We start from the raw sequence: 22,160 nt of genomic DNA, 5'->3' as shown, positions 1-22,160 counted from the left end.
CAGTACAAGCCCCTTGAGATCCATCAGAGTTGTTGCCACACTGGTAACAACTTTCTTTCCTTTGTGTTTCTGAGTGTTGTTCCCCGCAGACCACAGTTTGTTCACCATTCACCTGTTGCAGGACATCTGTGCTAATTCCAGTTTTGGGGAATTATGAATAAAACTGCTATGAACATTCTGTGGAGGCTACTGGACCATTTCTGACGTACCAAAATGGCGGTCTCTGACAACGCAGTCCAGTACCCAGAGGCGCCCTGCGCTCTGCTGGGTGTGTGGATGTGTGGACCTAGCTGGTCTGTGCACAGACCTCAAGACACATCCTGCCTCCTCCGTGCCATTGTCTGAACTACGGAAGAAGTTCCTGCTCTGGAAGGCTGAGCTCTGTGCTGGCCGCCCGCACCCGGCCCCGTGCCCCTTGACCTGGAGCGTTACCACAGGAGCCCGCGGCTGCTGTCTCTGGGGAGCAGGGAAGGGAAGGCAGACATGCACTCAGCCCCACCGCCCTGTGGGTATGACCACCCTCCAGCACCTTGGTGTCCTGGCGCTGGTTCTGTCCACGGTGTGTGTGGAGCATCTGCCCACACGGGGCTCCGCTGTCACTCGCATCCACACTCCAGCTTCTGCCAGGGAGCGTTGTGGTCCCTGGGAGCTTGGGCTTGGAGAACTGGTCTGTGTCTTCAGACCTCCGGCTGAGGCCAGTGCAGCAAGACCAGGCTTTGGCTACTTGGGGCTCCTGGGATCTGGGGCCTCTGGAAAGGCCGCACAGGAGGGCGGTCAAGGAGGCCAGGGCGGTGCTCGGTGCTTTAAAACCCAGAGTGTGGGCCAGCCGAGGGGACCGTGCTTTCCGTGGGACTGATTACAACTGTCTAGTGCTCATCTCATGCTGAACGGAAACTGCGATTAGCAGTCACAGGCCTTTGAAAAATTAATTAATTAATTAATTGGGCGGCATTGGGTCTTTTTAAAAATAAATTTATTTATTTAATTAATTTATTTTTGGCTGCGTTGGGTCTTCGTTGCTGCACCGGGGCTAATCTTCATTGCGGTGTGTGGGCTTCTCATTGCAGTGGCTTCTCTTGTTGCGGAGCACGGGCTCTAGGCGCACGGGCTTCAGTAGTTGTGGCACGTGGGCTCAGTAGTTGTGGCTTGCGGGCTCTGGAGCGCAGGCTCAGTAGTTGTGGCGCACGGGCTTAGCTGTGGTTGACACTGGCTTCATGTTGCCAGGGTCTGCGTCTGCACTCTGTCCCCACTGGTCTCTACTTCTGGGCTGGGAACGTGCTCTTTGAATGCTGTCGTTCTGACAGTAAAGTGTAGTCTGCTGTGTTTCCTTGTGAATATGTGGCTTGATTATAGTTGTGTGTTGGTTCTGATGTGAACGTGTGTGCAACACGAAGCGTTTTTCATATTTTTAGGGTGTTTCTTCAATGTGCATTCCCCAGAAATGGGATTACTCTGTCACAAGGTATAAATATTTTAGAGGCTCTTAATTTGTGTTGTCTTCTAGGAGTAATTGAGTCAATTACTAAGTATTTTCTCTTAAAATGAAAAGACCTTTAGACTAGAATTTAGAAGCCCTGGATTTTGTTTCCAACTGGCTTTTAATTCCCTGCATGACCTCAGACAACTTGAAAATATATTATTTTTTAACGTCACTTAACTTGGGCCCAGTAGAGCACTGGTTCTCTACCCATGTGATTTTGCCCTTCAGGGGACTTGGGACAGTGTCTGGAGATGTTCTAGCTGTCACAGCTTGGGGAGGTGCTCCCGGCATGCAGTGGGTAGAGGCCGGGATACTCAGCACCCTGCGGTGCCCAGGACAGCACAGGATGATGTGGCTCCAGGTGGTAAGTTGTGCTGGGTTTGAGAAACTCAAGTTTCCTTCAAAACTGAATAGTAGTTGTATAATTTGTTGCATTCCGAGTGTAGACATTCATCATAAACTCTGCGTTGTTCCGTCACTGCCTTTATAGGAAAATTGAAAAGCTTAGTGAGTTGTTGCTTTTCAGTAAAACCAAGGTGTGGTGATTGGAAGCTGCTTTTCTAGTCCTTGAGGTTAATAATGTCAGCTTCAAAAAGTCCTGTACCAGCAACATAAGGACAGAAAAATCTAAAACCATCTTTGCAAAACACACATACACATCTGTAAGCACAGGTCAGGAAACCACTTAGATCTTTTGGAAACCGAGTGCAGACCTTGGAAATCTGCTCTCCATAAGCACTGTGTCCTGGCAGCTGTGCTTGTCTCCTGTGTGCCTGTGCGTGTCCGGTCCTGATGCTGCACGGCTGGTGCGTTCGGAGGTGGGAGCGAGCTTGATGGGATTGTGGAACAATAGGTGTGAATGGAATAATGCTGGTTGTTTTGTTCTTGGGATCTCAGTTCTCTTCAGGACCCTGCAGCGTCACTGTGTTCACATGGCCAGGCCGCAGCCTTGCTTGATTGGTTGATTGATTTCGGACATGGAGGTCTTTGGAGACGCTTTGCAATAAAAGCTCTTCTTTTTATAATGATTTTGGAAGATTGTATATTGTGCCATTTGCTTTTCTTTTGATACTGTACTTTGGGTTTACTTTCAAAGAGTTGAAATTGCTACATTTTGATGTAAAAATATTTGATGGATGAAAAGATGTTTTTAGTTGTCTCTGTACCTTTAAACTCCTAGTTTTGAATGATGGAAATAAATTATTTCAATTAATGACAAAATGGAAGGGTGCCCAGTTACACAGTTCCAGGAGCGGGCATGGTCCTCTCATCTTCCTCTCCGGTCCTTGTCAGGGCAGCAGAGGGGGCGAGGTCGCTGCTGGACCCGGGGAAGACTCACGGTGTAAACGTGAGAACCAGCTCTCCAGGCCCTGGGCCCTGGCCTGCCTAGCTTGAGCAGTACTGCTTAGACTTCGGGTGTGCTTCCTGGTTGCTATCCACCCCACCCCGACTTCCAAGAGGAACCGTTATTTTGAAATTTATAGTTTATGATTATTTGCTTTTCATTGATTTTTTTTTAAGATTTAGTTTTATTTATTTTTGGCTGCATTATGTCTTCGTTGCTGTGCGCGGGCTTCCTCTGGTTGCAGCGAGCGGGGACTGCTCTTCGTTGTGGTGCACAGGCTTCTCATTGCGGTGGCTTCTCACTGCAGAGCATGGGCTTTAGCTCGCGGGCTTCAGTAGTTGTGGCTCGCGGGCTCAGTAGTTGTGGCTCGCGGGCTCTAGAGCACAGGCTCAGTAGCTGTGGCACATGGGCTTAGTTGCTCTGCGGCATGTGGGATCTTCCCGGACCAGGGCTCGAACCCGTGTCCCCTGCGTTGGCAGGCGGATTCTGAACCACTGCGCCACCAGGGAAGTCCCTTTTCATTGATTTTTACTGTATACATAGTAAATCGAATATATTAAGTTTCATGTACTTTTGAAAGACACATACATTCAATATATTCCTCTGAGACCTTTTCTCACTCACTGTTAACGGTTTTTGAGATTTGCTGATGTTGATACGTGTAGCTGCAGCTTACTCATGAGTAACGGGGTTGTTTGCCCATGGCGGGCCTGCCCACGAGGCCCCTGTGTGCTGCCACCCCCAGACGATATCTCTTAGTCATGTTGGCGAAGTGTGCCAGCCCTTGTGGGGCCGCCCCAAACCTCTGGTTTCTCCTGCCATGGACGCTGGAGGCATGTCTCCGACCTGGGATCCCGGGAAGCTTATGTGGTCTGAGTTACGGTCCTTTGCCTTTGAGGATGGATCCCTAGGTGGATAGAGAGAGGAGTGGAGAGGATACAGGGTGGCCGGGACCAAGCCCATCTGGGCGCCGCAGGAGCACAGCTTGAGGCTGGGAGAGGGCCTCCAGGCGGAGCGAGGCGGACGGGCCAGCCGTCGGGGCTTTGTGAGCCAAAGGAGAGTTCACACTTTACTCTGAGTGTGACGGGGGTCCGTAGGAGACGCAAGTGCATAACGTCGACAAAGGTTTACTGTCAAACTCCAAGTAAGGTGAAAGTCTGTGGACGGCCCTTCCAGGGCCCCAGTCCTCAAGCCCCTTCTCTGGGGAGAATGACCGGCCCATCGGAGTGTTCTTTCCTTAACTGGGCCTTTCTGGGCACTGCCGTCCAGGAACCATGATCAAGAACAGAGACTTCCACCTGGGTAGCGTCCTCCCACAAACCACCAGGTGTGAGTGCCTCTCCTGGTGTCCTCTCCCTTTATAGCCCAAACCAGCCAGCCAGACATCCTAAAAACCTCTTGCTTGTCTGGAGTTCCGTGAAGTAAAGGAAGGTTGTAGTGTGGTCCAAATGGAGAGAGACTGACATTATAAAATGAACTGAGTAGAAATTATTATTTACATGAGCTAACTTTACTCTCTTCTTTCAGAATACCCTCAGTGCTGCTCTGGGACACGCCTCTGTTGGATTTAATTTACAGTCATCAACCTCGGCTTTTAGCGATGGACTCGGTAAATATTTTATTGTATTGCCTCTCTCATCAGTTTGTGTTATTTTCATTGGTTTGTAAAAAGAAGTATCAAAATATTTCTTAAGTCTTCACATTGGTTTTCTTGAGCTTGATAGAGCTTTGGCTAAGTGTTCTGGGTTTTGTCCTGGATTTCACTTAACTGAGGGTGCTTCAGGGCGGTGGTGAGCTGCGTGGTGTCCCAGCGAGAGGCGTTCTGTGGACAAATTAAGACAGGTTGGCAGCCTGGTCTGTGAAAGAAGTTGGTTTCTTGTCAACTTCTGTTGTCTTACTGGCTCTGTCCCCAAGTGGTCTGGAGCCTGTAGGACCTGCTTGCGGTGCCTGTTTTGTGCTCTGGGCGTGTTGCACACACACCATCTGAGAACTGCCCCTCCTCCTCTGGGGAGGCAGGCTGCCTGGCTGTGCTCTGCTCTGTGTCCCGTGTGTGGGCCAGCTGGTAGCCACACGTGGTTTTCTTGAAGTCCGAGGCCAGCGTGTGTGGGTGTGGAGTGGGCTCCTGGCTCGTTTGCCCTGAGCCCTGTGTCCCGCTGGGAATTCCTAGCACGGCTGTGCCCGGAGGGGCAGCTGCCCTCCTGCAGCCTGGGGCCCGACTGGCACTCGTTGCTCTAGGACAGAGCCCTCCTCCCCTGGGACACGTTGGAAAGAAAACTCTTGGCTCCTTTGCATGTTTCCTACCGTGGCCAGGTATTAGTGTTTTAAAGCGAACAGTGCCAAAGTGTATTTTCTATTTTGTGTTGTTTCTAGCAGACAGGAAAGAAACCTTTCCTGCTACTTAATCTCACAGACCCCGTCCTCTATCTCAGCCGTCATTGTATCCGGCCACTTTGAAATGCACCTGGCTGGACTCTTTGACTTGAGGAAGTGTTTCCTTGGAAATGGGGGTGAGGTATGATGGAAAGATCTTAGTCTGCAGGGTGGTCTGGGATTAGAAAGAAGCCAGCCTGGCCAGTGGGGTGTGGTAGTGAGGGGCCGTGGTGGGCCCTGTAGCATGCTGGGAGCGCTCCCACGGCCGTCTTCCAGGATGAGCCCATGCATTCAGCTTGGCTGTCACGGGCTGTGGGGCAGCCATTGAGAGACTCAGCCCAGCAGGGGGTGAGCTGGGCGTGGAGGGGCAGCCAGGCCCACCCACACTGCAGGCTTGAGCCTGGCCTTTGTTTGGAAATGATAACATTGGCCTTAATTTATAACGAGGAAAAAAAATGCTGCTTAAATTAGGTTATTAACAAGCATTTGGTGATTGCTGCTTAAAAGGAAAGAAGTTATCAGCAGCTCTGCTGAGAGATCTGGGGCTGGCCCAGTTGTTCTGGTGGATTGTGAGCAGTAGGTGTGTTAACGTTGGCAAAGTTTCCTGACACGTGAAGGGCTGGCTGTTTGACGGTAAGTCCCATGGCAGTAATCCACGGTGTCTAATGCCGTTTATCACTTTTGTGAACCATAAATATTCAGTTAATATTGACTGTAATTGTCTTTAAAAAATCCACAGTGTATGGAAGGAATAGAGATAAAGGTGCTACTTTGACTGATCACCAGGGGGCCCCTCCCGGGTCCGGGGCCTGCGTGTGTGGGCACAGGTGCCGGGGTCTACGATCCATGACCTTTCCTGGCATCAGAAGGCACAAATATAAAAACAGAATAATTTTGCAGGCTCTCTAATAATTGTTCATTGTTATTTATATCATTCATTATTTTATTTTACTTTTTTTGCGGTACGTGGGCCTCTCACCGTTGTGGCCTCTCCCGTTGCGGAGCACAGGCTCCGGACGCGCAGGCTCAGCGGCCATGGCTCACGGGCCCAGCCGCTCTGCGGCATGTGGGATCTTCCCGGACTGGGGCATGAACCCGTGTCCCCTGCATAGGCAGGCGGGCTCTCAACCACTGCACCACCAGGGAAGCCCCATTCATTATTTTTAATTTTCATTTTGACCACGTAAGGTAGAACAGGAAGCATTTAGATCACATCTGAGATCACTGTTTCTGACAGAGGTGGGCTTGTTAAATATCCTTCAGTGCACACTGCTGTGCTCTCGGCCCTGCCCTAAGGTGATCCAGGTGTGGTTGTGGCTCCAGGGTCCGGGAGGGGGCGGGCCGATGCCAGCTCTGCACGTGGGCCCAGGTCCTGCTGGGCCTCGGCTCCCCTGCCCTGTGAGGCGGTGATGGCCATACTCATCCGAAAGATTTCCCGAGAGCTTAAGTGACCCTGTTTATGGAGGTAAAGCTCAATGAAAATAGAAGCTTTAAAATAGTTACTTTCCTTTCTCGAGCATAAAACACTAGTTTCACCTGATGGCTGGTGTAATTCTCGCTGTGTTAACATCTTTCTTGGTAAAGCGCAAGGGTCGGGGCAGAGGTGAGCCTTAAATGGCTCTCGATGGCACGCGTTCCGCCAGGGTTCGGTGCGGGTGTGGCTGCTTCCGCCGAGGGTTGTCAGCAGCAGGGACCCCAGGGCAGCGCAGGGTGGTACCGTCGCTTCCTATGGACAGGAGTTCTGAGTGATGTTTCCAAAAACAGAGTGGCTTCTGGAAGTGGCTGTTAGAGTAATAAAGGCAGTGTGTCTATTTGAATGGAGGCTTGGATCTAATGGTTTATGTTTCTAATTGAACACCTCCATAAAAAATAGAAAAGTGATCACTTTCTAAAATTGAAGTACAGTTGATGTGTAGTATATAAAACTTACGTAGTAAGTTACAGTATAGTGATGCGCAGATTTAAATGTTACATTACAGTTACTGCAGAGTGATCACTTTTGACTTGCTGGGGTGTGCAGAGCAGTGACACGCCCTGTCTGTGGCATCCTGGCGCCCGGAGCAGGCTGTGCTCACTGTGGAGCTGTGAGCGCGAGAACTGCAGGTCTTGTTAGCGGCAGAACCAAGTCCCCCTCCACCTGCTGTCCGGATGCGGGCTGGGGGCGTGGGGGAGGGCGTCCTGTGCCTGGGGCCCCTCGTGATGGGGAATGTGTTGCCGTTTGGTGATGCAGCTCTTCTGGGTAGGTCTCTCTGTGCCCCTCACGTGGCAGGAGTGGCGATTTGCTGACCCTGCCACCACCCAGCTAGTGGTGGCCACTAGTGACTGTGGCACTTCACAGTCACAGCACACGTGGCTGGGGGGGGCTACCGTCTTGTGCCTTGGCTGCAGGGCGGAAGGCTGGGTTGGATTTGCAGGTGGTAAGAAGCTTGTAGATACTAATGCTAATGATACGTTTGCCTTTTTAACAAGGATATTTGTCAGGATTTAAAAATAGGTAACAAAGCACACTTTTGCTTCTTTCTCTAAGAAATATGTCTAGCTAATTACACCAATAAAACTTATGTATTCCGGATTTTTGAGTATAGTAAATTTTTATTGTAATTTTAGAGTTCTGGGGAATATTCATTGTCTAGGCTCCCTTAAAATACATACAAAGTATGGAATATTAGATGTCATTTAAATTAGATTTCATTAAATGCATGCTTTTTGTTCATATAAAAATTGGCAGTTGTGTTCACACACCTCCCCAGAAGGCTCTCGCTCTCCCCACCACAGCCCTTGTTGGTCAGTAGGACTTGGGTCCTTTTATTCCAGGACACGGGAGTTGCCTGGAGAGTGCACATGCCCAAGAACAGGGTTTGGAAAATAGGCAGGGCAGAGCAGAAGGGACGGTCTGAGCCCAGGCTGTGCCCCAGCTCCTTTCCCTCTGGACGTTTCTAGCTGAACTGGCCTCTGGGCTCTGGTGCCTCAGCTGTGCTGGGCAGGAAGGCATGTGGAGATTCTGCTTGCGACTGGAAGGGTTTGTCGGCTGTTTGTAGCACCACATTTGTTGCCTATAATATTGCCAGTGTTTTCCCTCCATCGTTAGCTACAGGGATTCTCATGGAGCCAGTGTTCATTTTATTTTTTTAACTTATTTTTTATGTTTTTATTTTTCTGCTTGTACCGCGAAAGCTTGCAGAATCTCAGTGCCTGGACCAGGGCTTGAACCTGGGCCACGGCAGTGAAAGTGCCGAATCCTAACCACTAGACCACCAGGGAACCCCCCATTTTATTTTTTTAAATATTTATTTATTTGTTTATTCATTTTTGGCTGCGTTGGGTCTTCATTGCTGCACAAGGGCTTTTCTGTAGTTGCGGCGAGCGGGGACTACTCTTCGTTGCAGTGCGTGGGCTTCTCATTGCGGTGGCTTCTCTTGTTGCAGAGCACAGGCTCTAGGCACACGGGCTTCAGTAGTTGTGGCTCACGGGCTCTAGAGCGCAGGCTCAGTGGGTGTGGCGCATGGGCTTAGTTGCTCCGCGGCATGTGGGATCTTCCCGGACCAGGGCTCGAACCCATGTCCCCTCTATTGGCAGGCGGATTCTTAACGACTGTGCCACCAGGGAAGCCCATCCCCATTTTACTTTTAATACCTTCAAATTTTAAAAGCTGGCTAAAGGGATTTCCTCCAAGTTTTATATTTGAGGGTGAAGAGATTTGCCTGTATCTGGCTCAGAGTAGAGCTCCACAGGTTGTTAAAACTGAGCTGAACTTGACTGCTGGACCAACCTGAAATCCCACCTTCCCTCCTGCTGCTCCTTGCTGGGCCTCACGGGACGAGGGCTCTGTGCAGTTACGGATGTTTGCTGCGGGGGGGATTCCTGTGCAGCCCACTTGGATCTTGGTGGGGGGAAGAAGAAGGCAGGGGAAAGGCGATGCAGGGCTGTGGGCCGGTGGGCTGTTCTGTGGGGTCGACCAGGACAGAATTGGGGAGGCGCCTTCATGGCTTGGCCTTGTGCACTCTAGGTTAGGTACCTTTTTTTTAAAATTAATTTGTATTGGAGTATAGTTGATTTACAATGTTGTGTTAGTTTCTGCTGTACATCAGAGTGAATCAGTTATACATATACATATCCATTCTTTTTTAGATTCTATTTCTGTATAGGTCATTACAGAGTACTGAGTAGAGCTCCTGGTGCTATACGGTAGGTCCTTATTAGTTATCTCTTTTATATATAGTACTGTGTGTATATCATAGAATATGTACCTTGATCATTATTTGTGTTGCCCGTTGGGAATAGGGATTTGGGTATTCTTAGTGCCAAAAAAAGAAGGGTGATAGTGAGGTTTCCGGTGAGGTTTGCAGTGTACTGCGTTCTGAGAGTGAGGATGCGGTGTTTGGTCCGGCAGGGTCGTCTGCACCATCTCGTGGTTGCCACTGAGGCTCTTCCAAGCTGTGTGGGGAACCCTGCAGATGGAGCTGAGGGCTGGCCAGGGTAGTGAGTTTGAAAGGGGAGCAGAGCAGCAGTCTGGTCCCTGCCCAGGGCGGGGCAGAGTCTGCTCCCATGGCCCTGGATGTGTACACAGCCGTGGCCCGGGGCAGCGTGGGCCCCAGGGCTTGCCGGCAGGAAGGCAGGGAAGGCAGTGCACACTCACCTCCCATCTCAGCCCCGTGCCCACTCCCTGCTTCTGTCCACGCAGAGGCCCTGGGGCGGGAGCCCGGAGCACAGGGGAGGAAGGGAGGGAACAAGAATGGGGTCTTGGGGAATCACATGACACTTACCGTTTCTGACTTTGTGGACCTTTTGTGGATGGGTAGTTTGCTTATTGGAAGAAAGAAGCCCCGGGGCCCTCATCCACCTCAGAGGGCGTTGTCACACGTGAAGACCAGGGCCTCCAGGGCCGCTGTCTGGATCCTGGGTGTTTGTGGGGGTGGGCCCCGGAAGGGGGTGGGGCCCGGAACTGCGTGGGCAGCGCATCTGCATCTGGCTTGTGGCCCCACCTTCTGATCCTAGCACACCCTTCACACGTCTTCTTTTTCTCCATCTCCTGGTTGTGGTCGACCTCTGTTGAAAATTTGTTCTTGTGGTTTTTTAAAAAATTAATTTATTTGGCTGCGTTGGGTCTTCGTTGCTGCGCGTGGGCTTTCTCTAGTTGCGGCGAGCGGGGGCTACTCTTCGTTGCGGTGCGCGGGCTTCTCATTGTGGTGGCTTCTCTTGTTGCGGCAGAGCACGGGCTCTAGAGCGCACGAGCTCAGTAGTTGTGACTCGCGGGCTGTAGAGCGCAGGCTCAGCGGCCATGGCTCACGGGCTTAGTTGTTCTGCGGCATGTGGGATCTTCCTGGAGCAGGGCTCGAACCCGTGTCCCCTGCTTTTGCCAGGTGGATTCTTAACCGCTGCACCACCAGGGAAGTCCCTGTGCTTGTTAATTTTTTGAACAAGGATTTTTTTTAGATTTTGAATTTTCCTGTTCTTTTGAAAAGTTTACCATCTAGCTCACCCGCCCCCGCCCCCGTGCCCTGCACCCCCGTGTATTTTCATCTTGGGCAGAGTGGTGACTTATGGAGGAGCCGCACGGGCTGCAGAAGTCGGATGGTGAGGCCCCGCCCCCGTGTTTGGGGGAGGGGGTCTCTGGCAGAGTGTGTGTGAGTTGGGTGCTGGAGCCTGTGGAGTTGGGCTTTATTGCAGCCCAGTCTCACACTAGCATCCCAGATACAGTCTTTGGGCTTGAGGCCCATGGAGATAGGTGGGTCGGGGGTAGGACAAAGGTTTGCAGCCAAACCTGGGGTGGTACAGCTGGGAATGCTCAACCCTCTTTTGAGCATTTTTTATGGGAAAAGCTATAATCAGGTGTGTAAGCTCATCTAACCTCCTTAAGCTAACACCTCACTTTTCTTTAAAAATCCCTTTTCTTTGTGTTTGAGCCTCTTCTTTTTACCCTGCCTCACAGGACGTCTCTCAGGCATTCTTCATCTAGTGACGGCTGCTCTTCTAGGTCTCTGTGCAGAGGGTCTCTGGGGGGCCCCTGTCTTCACGTGTGACAACGCCCTCTGAGGTGGATGAGGGCCCCGGGGCTTCTTTCTTCCAATAAGCAAACTACCCATTCACAAAAGGTCCACAAAATCAGAAACGGTAAGTGTCATGCGATTCCCCAAGACCCCATTCTTGTTCCCTTCCTTCCTCCCCTGTGCTTCGGGCTCCCACTCCAGGGCCTCTGCGTGGACAGAAGCAGGGAGTGGGCACGGGGCTGAGACGGGAGGTGCGTGTGCACTGCCTTCCCTGCCTTCCTGCCGGCAAGCCCTGGGGCCCACGCTGCCCTGGGCCACGAGGAAGGGATCCCACTCGGGAACTGGCTGCTGGGTTGCATCTTCCAGGAACGCTGAAGGTCTGTGAGAGGCACGAGAGGCACGGGCTCTCCACATGCTTTCACTTACATTCTTTTTCTTCCCCTACGAAACGCAAGAAAGTAGGTGGCATTTTCCGCATTTTTATTAAAAGATTCTAGGCGTCGAAGATGTTGAATAGTAGGGTTTTCCAGGTTCCATAGCTGATCAGCGGCAGACTGAGTACGTCCTGGGGTCCTTCTTACACTAAGGCAGGAGATCCCTGTGCTGGCGTCTGACTTGAGGAAAGGGGCAGGAAGTGAATGAAGTAGCGTGCTGGTGTATCACCTCCGGGCGATGGCACTCCCTGGGCCCCCCTTTACACTCGTACCATGATTGTGCTGCAGGGAGTATGGGGGTGTGTGGTGGGTGGGTGAGTGAGTGTGGGTTTATGGTGGACTGTGTGCGGCGGGGTGTAGTGTGGCACTGGCGTGTGTGGGGTGGGGGGGGGGGCGCCTCTGGCCATCACCCAGTGCTTGGCTCCGGGGCAGAGGTCATGTGCTTGAACTGTGCCGGGTGCAGGGCGAGGCCTGGGCACAGTACAGACAGGACTGGGTCCACTGCTCTGGGTCGACAGCAGAGCCTGTTTTCTAGATTCCTCGCACCTGCCATCCTTGTCCTTTTCTTGTCCAAGGAAGAAGTTGCTGTTCTGTTCACTCTCGACCCTTTCACACTTTTTCCTGAGACTTAAGTGAACTGCGGTCTGTGTCCCGAGGGTAGTGGCCTCAGAGGGGTCGTGGGGCCTGCATCCCCCGGGGAAGGTGGCCAGTAGAGGCTTGCCAGCTGGTGACCACTCGGGGCTGCTTGGCCACCAGTGTGTGAGGCCCGGCGCCTTGGCAGTGGGGCAGTGCCAGGGAACCCTGCTGGGGTGGCCAGGAAAGGACAGCCACAACTCCCAGGCCGCTGTTGGTGCCCTCGTTTGTGACCTGATAAGTTGTCAGCTCGGCGGAAGATGGAGTTGTATAGTATGCACAAAGGATATGGGCTTGGTACTCTCGTGCTGCCCGGTGGCCCAGACGCTGGCGAGGTGGACACTGCCGCCCTTGGGGTTGGGGCAGGAGTGGGGCTGTGGCTGGCGGGCAGGCTTGCTGGTCTCCCGGGGAGCTCCGAGAGACGTGGAGGCCTGTCTTCAAGGAAGGCTCTGTCCTTCTTCTCCATCCAGGCAGACTCTCCGCCTGGGGACTCCGCGCCTGCTCTCCTCGTCTGTTCTGTCCCCCAGGCCCCCCGCGCCGGAGCGCATCTGTCTCCGTCTCTGCAGCTGTCCTCTTACCATGGCTCATGTGGCACCTTAGCCCCTCGGCTTCTTCTGGGCACTGCGAACCTTCACTTCTCCAGGACCACCTGCAAGTGCCTATGGCCTGGGCCTTCTGGACTGGGGCCCCTCCCCGCAAGGAGTACCAGTGTGACATGTGTGTAGCCTGGGGACAGTTCTGCTTGGTGCTTAGAGTGGGCATGAACGTGTGTGCCTGGAGCCCATCACGCGGGAGCTGCAGTCCAGAGCACCTGGTCTTGAAGGGTGTCCTGCTCACAGCGTTCACCCGTCCTGTGCTTTAGAGTCAGGAAAGGGGAAGCGAAGTGCATGACTGGGGTCAGGACCTTGGTGATTGTCTGGCTGAAGTTTTGCTGGAGATCCGTTGAGGTTCACTGTGGTGCATCGTGTGCGTCGAGCAGTCCTGGGAGATCATGTGAGGAATTTGAGCCCTGGGTGCGGGCTCTGTGTGGGTCCTGAGGACTCTCTGGAATTCCAGTAGTGCATTTCCTGATAAGGAACTCAGGGCAGCCTGGCCTTGGACGTAATCAAGTCTGTACTCGGGAAGCTGCTTGGAAAGTCACTGTGTGAGGACAGGCTCCTGCCAAGGGCTGTTTTGCAAGTGTGTGCTACAAAATATTTTCTCTTCCCCTTATTACTTAAGTAGGGCACCTGTCATAAGCTAGTGAAAGTTATTTGAGAGCACAGATTCTGGCGGGAAGAACTTCTCCGAAACTCGTTTAGAAATAGCCATAGAGAAGTATTAAATGAGAGCGTTTTTCCCAGCAGCCTCACCAGGCCTACCTGTGGGTGGTCGTGCCCGAGAGCCTGTGACAGTGGCCTCGGGCTGTGGTCTTAACCGTGACCCTGGGCTGGTGTGTGGAGAGGAGAGACCGTGAGATGTTTCTTTTTGGAAGTTCGATTTCGGTTTTATTTAAAACAACAAACTGTGTTTATGGTGTGTGGTTTCCACTCGGTGGCTCACGACTTCGGTTCCCCCTCCCAGTGGGCCCGTGGGCAGGCGTTGGCGGTGCGAGCACAGGGCGGCTGTTGGTGGGCTGCGCTTTGAGGAGTGCATCTGCACAGGGCTGCACAGAGTCTTGGGTCCTAGGACAGCCCCCCGAGGTTGGGAGAGGGGTGCTGGCTTGGCTTTCGTTCTCTGGAAGCGCTCCCCAGGGAAGGGTGTGGTGACCGCCCCGGACTGAGGCTCAGCGGCTCAGGGCTGCTGCCATTCGCTTCCCTGTCACCCAGACCCTTCGAGCTGAGGCTGCGGTTTCTGCAGGACACTAGGAGGACAGCGTAGTGTTTTATGACTATTAACGTTTACATGGGAGGCTGCGGGGAGGGACCACACCCGTGGGCACGGGGTCAGCCTGGCAGAGCGCATGCTCGGTCCCGGAGGCCATGCGCTGTTAGATATTGCAGGATGGACAGCTCTGAGACCGGCCAGGTGGTGGGCTGAGCTCACCCGGCAGACATTTTTCCTGTCTGCGGTCTGATGCGGAAGGGGTGAGGGCTCCGCCTCTCAGCGTGGGGCTGCCTCGAGGTGCTTGACCTGGGAGGATGACGGCGCTTGAGCATGTGCCGCGCAGGGATCCGCGTGGCCTGAGGGGCAGGTCCCCCCCTTCAGGTGCCCGTTCACGGCCGTTGGGGGTCTTCTCGGCCGGTGCCCAGTCACAGAGGCTCAGCTGAGAGTTGCTGGGGGTTTAGTGGGGAGCGAGCAGGACCCTCAGTGGGCCTCCCCCTTCCCTGACGCCGCTCCCATCCCTCTCCAGGGGCGCCGTTTGGGCCGCGCTTGGCCTCATCTCAGCTCTCGAGGCTCCTTTCTCACGTGCTGGGGCCTGGGGCCTTTGGAGTTTGCCCAGGCTGTTCCCAGTTGTTACGCGTTTAAAACAAATAAGTTTTTGGCTACTGTTGGGAGGTTGGGGGTGAGTGGAGTCTGGGGCAGAAGGAGGACTTGGGGTTCGCGGGAGCAGAACTGCTCCCAGTAATGAGCTCTGTCTTTTCACCAAACAGCTGACACACTCCCCTGCACACACCTGCCTGTCAGTTGACAGCAGCCTCGCTCTCGGGCTGTGTTGCACTCTGAGGTTGCAGGGAAACTACTGTCAACAAGAGAACCCCTACCTTTTCTACAAAGAGCGGATTAAAGTAAAGTGTAGGTCACCGAACATAATTGTACACGATGTTGCTTTCTTTTGTTGAAAGGGTAGTTTCTTAGTGCAGTGAAGTGTAGAAATCTTTCCTTTATTCTAAGAGTTACGCTATTCGGTGTCTTAGAGAAAAGTTAGGGCTCCCATGATTCAAGTAGTTCGTGCACATTATCCAAAACTCAGTGTCAGTTCGCTGGGGCGGCCGCAACAAACCCACAGAGACAGACTCCTCCACAGCCCCGGAGGCCAGAAGTCCGAGACCGAGGGGCCGGCCGGGCTGGTCCCTGCCGGGCCGAGGGAGAATCTGCCCCAGGCCTCTCCCAGCTGCCGCATCTGCTGGCGCCTCTGATGTTCTGTGGCTCGCGGAAGCGTCACGCCCTTCTCTGCTTCCATCTTCACGTGTGCGTGTCTGTGTCCGTGTCCAAATTTCCCCTTTTTATAAGGGCACCAGTCGTACTGGGTGAGGACCCACCCTGATGATCCCGACAACATCCGCAAAGACCCTGTTTCCAGATGAGGCCGCATTCGGAGGTACTTGGGGGTTACGATCCCAAAATAACGTTTTTTGGGGGGGACACAATTTAGATAATAACACCAGTAAATAAAGTTAAATATAAAGAATAAAATAAAAATCATGTGTAATCCTATCCCTCAAAGATAAACATACAAATTAAAAATTGTGAATATGTTACATTTCACAAAACAGGGATCAGATTGTATATAAACTTTCGTGTTCTGCACTTTAAAACCTAGCATTAACTTCCGATGACGTGAAACTTCAAACTGTGACTTTTAGTGACTACATAGTCTAGAGAGCAGTGTATATGATGTGCCTGATGAAGTTATGATTTTCACGTTTTCTGGAAAAGGGGCCTTGTCCCCTTGCACACTGTCCGCCCTCACACAGCAGGGGGTCCTGCTGAGCGGAGCCTGGGGACTGGGTGGGGAGCAGGTGAGGTGGGAGGGGCCTCAGGAGGTGGGAGACTGGGCTGGAGGTTGGCGGCCCAGCCTGATGTGGCCGCCTTTGTTTCATAAACCAGGCGCTCTGTTCCTGGGAGCCTCCCGGCCCAGCATGGTGAGCTTGTGGCAGTTCAGTCACCTTTTTTATTAAGCAGACTTTATTTTTTAGATCAGGTTTAGGCTCACAGCAGAATCAAGCAGCAGGGTACAGAGATTTCCCATATACACTCCACCCCCACCCACCCAACCCGGCGGAGTGGTTGATCTATTGAAAGCAGTGAACCTGCACAGACACGGTGTCACCCAGAGTCCACGGTGTGCATTCTGCTTCCCTCTCGGTGCTGTCGGTCCTGTGGGTTTGGACGAGTGTGTGATGATGCGTCTCTGCCATCACAGCCTCACACAGACTCGTCTCACTGCCCTGAAACCCTCTCCCTCCACCTGTTCACCCTTCCATCTCTTCACTGTCTCCACAGTTTTGCCTTTTCCAGAATATCATGTGGTTGGGCTCGTACCGCCTTTTCAGATGGGCTCCTTTCACGTAGGAATGTGCATTTAAGGTGCCTCCGTGTCTTTTCATGGCTTGATAGCTCATTTCTCTTTTTTTTTTTAGCGCTGAATAATAGTCCATCGTCTGGATGTCCCACAGTTTATTTATCCATTCACCTACTGAAGGGCATCTTGGATCACTTTTAATTGTCTCTCTGGTCTTCTCTGATGGGAAGTAGACAGTAAACAAAGCCAGCTGCTGACCTCTGACCTCTCTGTGAATTGCCTGGAAGAGGGGGTGTTGCCGCCCGGATGCTTGTGCCGTGTTGTCCCCCAGTTCCGAGAGCCCTGGACTGTGCAGGACGTTGCTCCAGAACGATGCAGCCTTCTGTTCAGGGAGCACCTGAAACACTTCGCGTGGAAACCATCCCCACAGCGGTGACACTGCGGAGTTGGTGATGGGCGGCAGGGAGAAGGATGGCCTCGGGCTGTGGTCTCCTGGGGTCCGAGGGTGCGCACCCCAGTCCAGAGGCGGTGCAAGGCCCTCGCTGGGCTCCTTGGGAAGTCTGTGTGCCCATCCAGCCAATGCGCCTTTGCCCACACCACTTAATTTTCCTTTCAGAGACAAGACCAGTAATTCTTAACCTGGGCTTAGAACACATAGAGTGTCATGGGGTCTGTAGCTATTTCAGAATGCCGCCAAATTCTCCACACGCAACCCACACCCTGCATTTTTGAGAGTGAGCTCTGCCCCTGGACTCAGCAGTAGGATTGACGCTCAGGGCCCTGTTCTGAAGCAGAGCCCCGCCCGGAGGTTCTGGTAGCCAGCTTGGGGGCTGCTTGGACCTGGACCTGGTCTGTTCACCCCTGTGCTGCAGCCTCACCGCTAGGCCTTCATTTCCCCATCTGTAAATGGCATGATTTTGGATCCTTTTCATCTTGACATTCAGAGGATAGTACTGGGTCAGGGTCTACAAAAGATTGCTGTAAAATCTGGAATAGTGCATCTTACTCTTGCCGAGCAAAAAGGACCAAGTCCCAGTCATGCCCCAGCCCGGGGCGCATGGGCCCCGCGTGTCGGTGTCCGCGTCCCGCAGCCGGCGGGCACTCTCAGCTGGCCTCCACGAGTCTCCGGTGGAGCTGAATGGACAGACAGGCCCACCAGGCGGGCCAGGCCCTCCACCCTGCTCCAGTCTCCTCTGTGCTCCTGAGGTGGGACCACACGGCCCTGGGCGTCGGCTGCCACCAGGGAGACAGACAGAAAGCCAGTGCCTCTTTGAGAGAAACGCTCAGACTTTTATATGTTCATCTTTTCTCTCTTCTCATCTAGTTGACGGTGATCATGGTGGGATCCAGGGAGTGGGGCACACGGATTAAAGGGTCTTGTGGGTGAGGTCTTGGCGGGGTCTGTGATAGAGCAGGGGCCTGGAGTAGCTGTCTCTCCTGCACGCCCATGTTCCTGGGCCCTGTCACGTCAGGAACTCCTCATGTTGTAAACACGGAGGGGCTCAGAAAACTTCTGTCTGTATAGGGGCATCTGTCAATAAAATGCTTATTTACTAATTTCATTTAAAAGTAGGAGGAATAAACCCATTGCATGTTACTCTAAATCACTGTACTTTCCAAAATGAAAAACTGTCATGTGTTGCTTTGGTTAAAGTATACCGCCCCCCCTCCCAAAAAAAATGTAGTTGGAATAGGGAAGAATATTTGAATAGCTTTTTTTTTTGGGGGCCTCACCGCGCAGCTTGCGGGACCTTAGTTCCCTGACCAGGGGTTGAACCCAGGCACCGGCAGTGAAAGCGCCGAGTCCTAACCACTGGATGGCCAGGGAAGTCCCTTCAATAGCTTTTTGATAAAATTTTGGAGGTTTTATTTGATATGACACTGAAACCCAACAAATGGTCATGTGGTGATGGTCACTGGCAGTGTGCGTCCTCCATTGGGTCACACGCGTTTCTTCTCAGCTGTATTCGACCCACTGGTCTTTCTTGCACTGTAACTGGACCTTTTTACCTGTGTTGGATTTTGCAGCATTGTGCATTGGCAGTTGGTCAACTGTGGTTTGCTCAGTTATTTCCGTCTTCCAGATGCTGATGTATTTTATTTTGCTACTTTTGTTTCTGTTACCACCAGTCTCATCAGAAGAGCCTTTAAGCCATCAAAAGCTATCTGCTCATGGCGTTTTCCAAAATTCTAATATTTGACCAAATGCTTGAATTTTAGCGTTGGCAATAAAATAGGTCAGGTGCTGGGACTTCCCTGGCGGTCCAGTGGTTGGGACTCTGAGCTTCCGGTGCTGAGGGCCTGGGTTCGATCCCTCGTTGGGGAACTAAGGTTCCGCATGCTGCACGTCGTGGCCAAAGATCAATAAATTAGGTCAGGTGTTTTCCTTGAAGTGGCAGTCTCATTTTGTTCATTTGCTAGAAACACTCTGCCACATCCCCTCGTTTGTAGAGCTTGTATATCAGTCACTCTTCCATATAAAAATGCCTTTGCTGGGGACAGCTGTTGTTTGGTACACAGCAGAAATGCTTCATGTACGTTTCACATTTTGTTACATAGAATATGAAAAAGACAAGTACGGAAAGGCTTGGTATTTAATGAAATTAATAATTCATTAATTAGTGGTTCATCATGAAGGTTCTTAAGCAAATTGGGCCATCACCTTTGCATCATGAGTGCAAATACCACCCCAGCTAAAAAGGCAGTGTTGCTATGAAAAAAGTTTCAAAAGGGCTGCAGGAATTCCTAAGGGTCCTTGGACCACATTTTGTAAACAGCTGTACTAACAAGCACTTCAGCATGTATGAGAAATCGTAGTTGAACAAATCAAGTCAGCCTACATGCTTATCGGTCTCTCAAAATTCCACAGCCTTAGGAGAATCCGATGGTGTCCATGACCTCTCCCTAGTGCGTAAGCTCACGAGTTCGTGTGCATTTTCAGAGGGCTCCTGATTTGGTGGACCCTTGGTAGTAAGCACCCCTCCTGTAGTTCTCACAGAAATGTGAACATTGCCCCCCCCCCCCCCTTAAAGTAGGTCTGTCTGTGCATGTCTTCTGGCGCATGCTCACAGACTCAGCACACATCCTCAGCTGTGTGTCGGTGCCCTAAGCTGCTTCCCCTTCCTCTGATTTCCTCTTCCGGAGCAGACCAGCAGCAGAAGGCAGTGCTGTGCGGCCAGGCTTCCTGTGTGCCAGCTGCTCTTGGGGGTGTGGACTCTGCTCCCAGGACAGGTTGCTGGGCGAGGTCCAGCCCACTCCTCTGGCAGCACACAGCCCTTCCCTGGGCCTCATCTAGTTTCCTTGCGTAATTCTTCCTGCTGAGACGCTGCCTCCAAACTGATGGTGCATCTCGTAGTTTTAGACCCTGATTCTCTTGGATCATTTGAGCCATGTAGCTTCCTCTGGGGTCACTTTGGTTTTGTCTTCTGTAGTTCAGCCTGGTCACTTGATCTAAAAATCTGTCTTTGTTTTTCCAAATTTTGCAGACCTTTTAAGATGATCTGGATTGCAGTGACTCGAAATATATCGATTGGTACACATTTGCTGGTTTGGAGAACTTTTTAAAGTTATGGAGTTCTGTATACTCAACTTTTATTAGTCTTCTAAAAATTGCTGTCTCTGAATTGACTGTGAAGGGACCTTGAGACTGACGTTCTAATAATGCTGGGGCCGATCTGCTTTAATTGGAAGTGAGGACGCTGGGCCTTTTCCCAATAACTCAGTAACCTCCTGGATGTAACTCTGCAGGCCGTTTACTATGAAACTCTGATGTACAACCCGGTAAGCATCTTTAATGAAGTTCTTTATCATAAAACATGACTTCCGTATGTGAAAGTGATCTTTTTCAGGTTTTATTGAGATGAGGAGGGGAAAATACTCTTAATTGTCTGTCAGAGAGATTTTTGTATCGGGAGGCGTCTCCTGATTATTGAGAGGAGTACAGCAAGCTTGGTGGAGTCGAGGCCCTTTGTGTCCAGGGACGCGGAAGCCGGTTGGACTGTAGTCTGAGAGCGCGCCTGCGCTGGGGACAGCCGGGCTGGGAGCACCTCACTGCGCGCGGGCCCTGCCCGGCGCTTTCTGCTCTGGACTGGCTCCTGCTCTGTGGGCTGTGGCTTTGCTGGACCTGTGTGACCACAGCTGTGTGTCAGGACCCACTGCCACTTTTGACACATTGTGGTTGGAGCTTCCCTTATTTTTGGCCCTCAGAATTAAATCGGTCTGTGCCATAACTTTCTTGGTGATTCTTTTTTGGCATAAACTTCAAACTTATGCAAATCAGAATGGTACTTCTCACTGTCTGACGTATTTCCTTTTATTTAGTAAATATTTAGCGTTTGTATGTGCAAGATGCCATGTTAACACTCAGCTGGATTTCCAGCATGAAGGGTAATGGCCTAGCTGGACTGCTTACTGCCCATCAGCACTGGGCCAGCTGCTCCCCCTTTTAATCCGGAAAGGCCCCCTGTGGTGGGCGTTCTCGCTTTGCCTGCAGAAGGAAGGTGGAGTCTCGTGTGTGCGTGGGACTCTAGCGGCTCCGGCGGGTGCTCTTCCATGAGGCTGTGTCGTCACCAGTGAGCACGAGTGAATCTCAAGGCATTTGAGTCTCGCAGAAAGATGTCAGACGCACAGAGAGATCCCCTAGAGGCACGTGTGGGAAGGGGGAGACTGTTTCTCTTGTGGCTCGAGCTTGCCCAAAGCTCCGCGGAGGAGGTAGCTTTGGGTGGGCTTTGAGTAATAAGTATAATTAGAACAAATGGCCGTGGTGTTTAAAACAGGGCTTTCGGGTGAAGGAATCAGAGTGAGTCTGGAGCTGCGAGTCCAGTGTGTCTCAAGGTTGGGGTGCAGGTGAGGTTGGGCTACCAGACCAAGGGGTGTCTTGGAAGGGGGGCGGGGAGGAAGCCCAGCGAGCGGGCGTGGACCCATCCCTGTGGCTGCTCTGGGGCTTGGGAAGTGGGGAACCAGATCCTCAACTCGGTAACTGGAGGGATGGCAGCGTCGCTGCAGAGACAGGGGACGCAGAGAGAAGGGGCTGATGGGAGGAGGTATGTTTGGGCACGAGGGACTCGAGGTGCTGGGAGGAGAGTGACTGGGATACCCAGCAGGCAGCTGAGGCCGGGGGTCCCCCTGGGTGCGGGTGTGTGCGCACCGGGAGAAGGGCGGGCAGGAAGAAGGAAGCTGCACGGAGCAGAGCAGCAGAAGCCCCCGAGCGCAGCGCAGTAGTCTTCAGCGGGCAGGCTTGCTCTGTATAAGACAGGAAATGGAGAGAACATCTATAGAAGTGACTTCTCCACTGGAAGCCGTAGGTCCTTTGAATGGATGACGTGTGGTTGTCTAGGTCACGTTCCTGTTTTGGGAAATAAGGTGCCTTATGTTCTAATCTGTACATTATTATGTATTTAAACCTCATAGTAAGCATAGCTCACATGGACTGCGTGTTACTTTTTTTACTAGCAATTTTTGGGATTTTAAATGGTCTGAAGGACCAATAACAATGAGGTGCTTTAGACTGAAGCCTTCACAGAAGAATCCAACAAGTGTGGTTTAATTTCTAGATATTTGTGGTGAGGCTTAAGCAGTTTGGAACCCCCATGTACTGGTTGCTGTTTGCTTCAACTTGAAATGGGTTTGTACTCTTTATCAAGCACCTCCCTGCCTCTGTAAAGCTCCGGTAAAGCTGACCTCCTTCAGTTTGGGGGAGTGTGAAGGGTGAGACGAGGTGAGCCAGAAAACAGCAAAACTAGTGAAC

The 22,160-nt window shown here is 52.0% G+C and overlaps 1 protein-coding gene across 3 annotated transcripts in view; it reads left to right on the top strand.

The window, feature by feature from the left end:
* ANKRD11 (ankyrin repeat domain containing 11) overlaps nt 1-22,160 on the top strand; it is a 171,114-nt gene that overhangs the window by 66,203 nt on the left and 82,751 nt on the right. For 2 of the 3 annotated variants that reach the window (XM_082677109.1, XM_082677112.1), the window contains exon 2: nt 4,353-4,434. The gene's annotated coding sequence lies outside the window, so the exon portion shown is untranslated. Of the gene's footprint in view, nt 1-4,352; nt 4,435-17,731; nt 17,745-19,899; nt 20,195-22,160 lie in introns of those variants that run through there. The other variant, XM_082677110.1, reaches the window with a different exon arrangement.

This window comes from Grampus griseus (genome assembly GCF_964374135.1).
Source record: "Grampus griseus genome assembly, chromosome: 19".
Taxonomy (NCBI): domain Eukaryota; kingdom Metazoa; phylum Chordata; class Mammalia; order Artiodactyla; family Delphinidae; genus Grampus; species Grampus griseus.
Note: the sequence above shows the minus strand (reverse complement) of the source record. Positions and strands in the feature narration are given on the sequence as shown.